Source organism: Perna viridis, chromosome 10, assembly GCF_037379345.1.
Source record: "Perna viridis isolate PV_CMFRI_1.1 ecotype Kerala chromosome 10, ASM3737934v1, whole genome shotgun sequence".
NCBI lineage: Eukaryota > Metazoa > Mollusca > Bivalvia > Mytilida > Mytilidae > Perna > Perna viridis.
Genome location: NC_142454.1, coordinates 24615381 through 24621481, shown reverse-complemented (window position 1 = coordinate 24621481; position 6101 = coordinate 24615381).

The following is a 6101-nucleotide window of genomic DNA, read 5'->3' as shown; positions in this document are numbered from 1 at the left end:
GATCACATTAACAAAATGCTACAGTGACAATTTTATACATATAAAGCTGTGTTTTAATATTTTGGCTAGATTCAAGAACCCATATTTGTAATGTCCTCCTTTAAATGTATTTATAATACACTTTACAGAAAGTCAAAAATAAACTCCATTGATATTTTCATAATTTTTAATATTTGTAATTGCATCTATGAAGCTCGTATTCTTGGGACTTCTAGAGTAAATGCAATGATCAATTAATTTTTGACATGAAAATTATCGTTTAGTTACTCTTTAAACATTTATGAAAATTTTAAATGATTTTGATTTTTCTTAAAAGTACAGTTGTACTTACGTAGTTTCACAACCAGACAAAGTCAAAATTAAAAATTAAATGAAAAAAATTTCAAACAAAACGATGATTTGTTTTCTAGTAAATGTTTGTTTAGTTTGAGTTTAAAATAATCGTTTGTTTGATTGGATATGCTAAAATGGTCTATGACAAATATTTCATGCATTCTAGGACGACACAAAATGACCGATCGAATATGTCACTATTTCTATTACAACTGAATCTTTATTTAACTATTAATTTTTATTTTGCAAGATTCTTTTATTTATTACCCCTAATTCATAATAACAGATACTTACCTGCCCACTTTGACATATACGTGGTCAACATTTTACATTAATTACATGTACCTTAGAATGCAATATACTTTCAAAGCGTTGATATCACTTGGCGGGGTCGCAACTCATGGCGTCAAAAAACTTAATTCTCTTGAAATACTTTTTCAGAAAGTGACGAATAGAAGTTATTCCTTATAGCTTTTACATCAACAAAACAAAAATATATAATTAGCAGAGGGAGACGTATAATTTGTGTATTGTCATCAAGAGAGCTGAAGATCCAAACTGTCATGATAGATCGTAAACCTTTTGCTGTTTCCAGAGTTTTATAAATCATTTAATTTGTTTCGCAGAAAGCATGATGCACCTTACAAAATGCAATTAGCAAATGCAAAAAAAAAGGGATTGAACATCGGATGTACATGGAATGAATTCAATTTTGAATATCGATTAAAGAATCAAAACAAGGTACATTAGAAGCAAACAACTTAAGTATGCTTCAAACCCATATAATAAAATAAACCTTAACCACTGGGTAGTAGAATATCAACGTAACGTTGGTGTTAAAAGAGCAATTAAGGGAACCAAGGTTACTTTGGTATAAAAATGTAATCCAGGGACAAAGACCAGACATGAAAAACAGATATACACAACAAAGAACATAAAGTAACTAAAATCATATATACAAAGTAACAAAAGCAAATTAAACTCCACTAATAACTTGGAGCATGGACCAGGTGCACCGGTAGAGTAAGCGTCCTCTGCCTTTCTAGAAAAAAGTATATTTATTTAGTAGTAAGTAAAATTCACTTTTAAAACACTGTTTATATGGTTTTATGAAATTTCTCATAATACGTTTAATCCTGCAACTGAGGTTCCTACCATACAATAAAGTATCAATTAAATTGTTGTATTTGTAGCAACACCAAATGTAGAAACCTTTCTTTTGGGTTCTTCCTAATACTAGTAATTCCTCACATGGAAGATGAAAGAATAAATTGATACGAAGTACCAACTTTCTGGCATATGTTTGAGATGTTTCAGTATCAAACATAGTGCAGAATAGACTGAATTCTTGTACATTGCAAGATAAATATCGCCCGGGAAACTCTTAATCTGTCTATTACTAAGGAACGTTTTCATGAATTTGATATTTTCCTACAATGAAGACGCAATGCATATTTATATATAACGTTTTCTAACATATCTGTATTGATAGACTGTAAACAGTTATCGGGTATCGGCAGTTTCATTTTTTTCTCTTGTTTCAATTTAATAGCAAAAAATGACTATTTATTACCAATACAAATGCGATGTATTTACTATAAGCAATAAAACCATGTTTATACCCACAAATTGTGAGGAAAACATTTTAATACATCTGTTTGATGTTTTACCTTATTTTACTTATTTTAAAAAAACACAAATTTTCCTCAAATAAATATACATGGGTTGTAATAATTTGCATTTCTAATCCATAATCATACATTAATATTCGAAATATTATTACTTGAGAACATCTAAAATGCATTTTATAGCAATTTTGTAGCTTGAATGCAATTGTCAGGATCAATTATGATTACATATTAAAGATATAAATATGATTTAGTCACAATAAAGTGAAATTGTATACTTCACTTTCATGCTTCGTGTAATGCATAAAAGTGTTTGATTTTATTTGATGTTGTTTTCAAATAAAAAAATCACACCAGCTATACTATTAGTAGTATATTGATTATACTTTCTTACATATGAATCCTTGACGTGCATTTTGGTGTGGTATTGTGTAATGTAATGAAAACCAAAATATTTAGATCATGCATTATTTGTAAATGATATATGAAGCTTCGCAACCTTCTGAAGTTTTAAAAAGTGAATAGAATAATGATGGAGATCAAATACTTCCTTGTATAGTATTGCAAAAAATGTAGAACAATGTGAAATAATGTCGAAATAACCTTGGTTGTGTCAATGCATCCTGCCTTCACTGATAAAAAAGAAACAAAATGTTTATGTTATGAAGTATATTTCAAAGTGTTGTGTTCAATTTTGCTTGTCTTTTTGGATTATAACCTATTTTCAACATCAACAAAGAGGTGAACCTTTAGTGACTCACGTATTCATTAAGAATGTTTCCATACGTGACCGCTGATATTGACAAATAAGAGTTATGACACTGTAAATATTACAATACTGACAACTAAGTTGCATTATCAACGAGTCTCCTACACAATAACTTGATATGTTTCCGATTTCGAACCAAAAAGATTTTCAAACTGTCACGTGTGTTCTCACAAAAAAAACAAAAAACAAAAACAAAACAAAACAAAACAAAACAAACAAACAAACAAATACAAACAAAACAAACACGCACAGGTCTTCCCACAATTGTTTAAAGATTATTCGGTATAGTTATTCTAGTCGCACACTTTGGAATAAGTTTTGTTTCACTACCAGCAATGATTAATGTCCATCTCAGCAAGACTTTATTAACGGTTTTTAATGGGGCCATCATAATGAGCATCGTCTCTTCATTCCTATATGGATCTATAAAAAGCATTACCGCAAAGGTCAACGACCAACTGAATAACAGTCATTAATTTACTACAAGCAATGGTCAACGGCCATCTCAGCAAGAATACATTCATATTTTTGATAAGCCCATCATATTAATTGGTTCCTTTTTGTAAAAATGGTCATCTACATGTTCAGTTCGTATCCACTTTTTATAAGTAAATGTTTCTGTAGTTAACCTCTTATCATATTTTATACATGTATTATGTGTCTCGACAATCTTGTTTTAAAGATATGACCATCTAAGTAAAAAGTGTAGTATGGCAACATCGCCATTTAAGAATACACCCCAGAGAGTAAGCTTTTGAAAAAGGGAAAGGGTACAATCAATGATGAAGACGTGAGACTCGCCGACAATCAAAGATTTTTAATGTTGATCGATACAAGAATAATGAACGTGTCAACTTTTTCAAACTGATCGTTCACGTCGTATTCATTTATGACGTGAAATATGTATTTTTGTAATGGCCAATTGTGCGTATCTATAACTTGTTGGTTCTGTAAAATACAATAAGTACAACTGACGCTGGTCCTCATTTCCCTTTCACATTTGCGAAAGATTTTGTCGTGGAGACATCATACATGACATATAAGTAAAAAATTCCTTTTATTTAATACGGCTAGTATAGTGTATATATGATTAAAAGTGATTGAAGAGTCATGGTACTAATTGGCAATTACATAAGGGAAATATGACAAAATATGACAATCGACAGTCACTAGATTAACGAATTCATAAATAGTACAATATGATAAACTTGACTTATTAAATTTATGAAGTATTAAAATACGTCAATAATGACAGGAAAGTGTAATAATAAATTGGGAATGCTAAACAGATGTTTAAAAAGTAAAACTCATAAAACGTTTGCATTTTTCTTTAGAATATCTATATATGGATGGACAACTGAAGGTTCGTTAATTCCTACTGCATTTTATCCGTACTCTGCTGTTCCTTGTACCATAGGACTTACATTCACTTATTACGGTTGAAATGTGAGGAATAAGATCACAGATTCGTCAAGATGTTCTCTTTCAATGATCTTCAAAAAAGACTAATAGGAAGATTCTAAAATGACGTGCTACAAAACTCTTTATACCACAGCCATGGTAAAAAAGTGATAAGCACATGACAAACATTTCGTGCACATTGGTTATATCTTTTCAATTATACGAAGAAACTTGTCATATAGGAATGGAAATCGGAAACTTCATTTATCATTGTTTTACTTCGGGCTGGCCATTTATGTCATTATTGAACACTTCGATATCTCTCGGGTTAAAACAATGCGACATAATAGCCAGGCCGTGGTAAACCAAAAATAAAATGGAGTAGCCCTGATTTATTTCTTAAATATGCATTATAAAGGGTACGTACAATCTGGATGGAACGATCAGACAATACGAAGATGGGGTAAACAAAAGCAAAACATGGCAAGAACATTACGGAATAGGTATAAAACGACATAATTACACGCCCGCATGCGCGCGCACGCATCAACGAACAGTTCGAATCCCATCAAATATCCATTAAAATATTTTGAATCATATGCATTAATTTTATATATCTGTAGCTCTATAGTGTCTAGTGTTCCTAATTTAACGGAAGCCGTATTAATATAAATGAGCATATTTTTTTTTTATTTTCATACAAATGTATATGGATATACATTTTGTTGATGCCTTTTATAGCAATGTGTTGTCACCTTTCCTTAAATTTTCAGACACTTTGTTTGGTATTGATCAGAATGAGTCGATTGGGCACCTATTTGGCAACGAATTTTATGTGATAATTTAAACATTTGTTCTTCATTTAATGTTTTATATTCATCTAAATTTAACTTCTAAATTAGCAAAGAAATAAATAGATTTAATATATGTATACATAACATAATCAATATCTGGAAAACTAATTTCATTTGGGCATTAAACAAAAAAAAGAAAGAATTACCTTTCAATTTAACGAAGTTGTTTTGCAGAAATTACGTCCATATCTAAAAAATCTGCATATATAAGAATTCATTAACATCTAAAACGCATAAGGTGAGATAACAAGCCATTCAAGATATCTGAATCTCTTTTAAAATATACAGGTTTGATGTTAAATCTCTTACATCGATGAAATCATTACCACAGGGAAATCATTTATTAAAGCTAATGAAAGTTAATATAAATTACATAGATAATGAAGATATATGTATTCTCAAGACGAGTCTTTTTATAAGTATATTTTATTGCTGTTCAGGGGCTGATTGGTGGAAATTTCATAACTCTTCAAACAAGCTTATTTGAGAACATAAAAGATAGTCACACAGACAAATCATAGTATCAGAAATTAAATAATTTATGCCAATATGTTAGAGTTACGAACACTCAATAGTATCACGTTTAAATGTTTCGAAAGAGTAATCAAGGGAAACAAGATTCGAGGGGAGTTCAAAGAATATATTCTAAATAAAAATATTTGACAGGGAAAATAGACAAACACAACAAAGAAACTGATATCACTAAAATAATACATACAAACAAAAAATAAATAAATAAATAAATAAATAAATAAAAAAAAAAAATGAAATAAAAGTCAACGGACTCCATTAACAGCTGGGAGTATAGACCAGGTGCATCCCTGGGGAAAGCGCCTTCTGCATTCTTAAAACAACAGCCGACTTGCTAAAAAATGTCACGTCCTAAGTAGACTAACGAGGAAAGGAAAAGTGTGACACAGAAAAAATCGGTTGCCAAGGTGCGGATGGATACACCCTAACATTCCGCGAGTATATGATGATGACTATAAAACTTCTGCAGTAATGACTCTAATCTTGTAGCAATACAATCTTTTTTCAGAGGAATTGTTTTGAGGAGTCTAGCACGGTACAATAATGTCCGTGTAGTTACGGCAAGCTCTGGCATAACATGAGTTG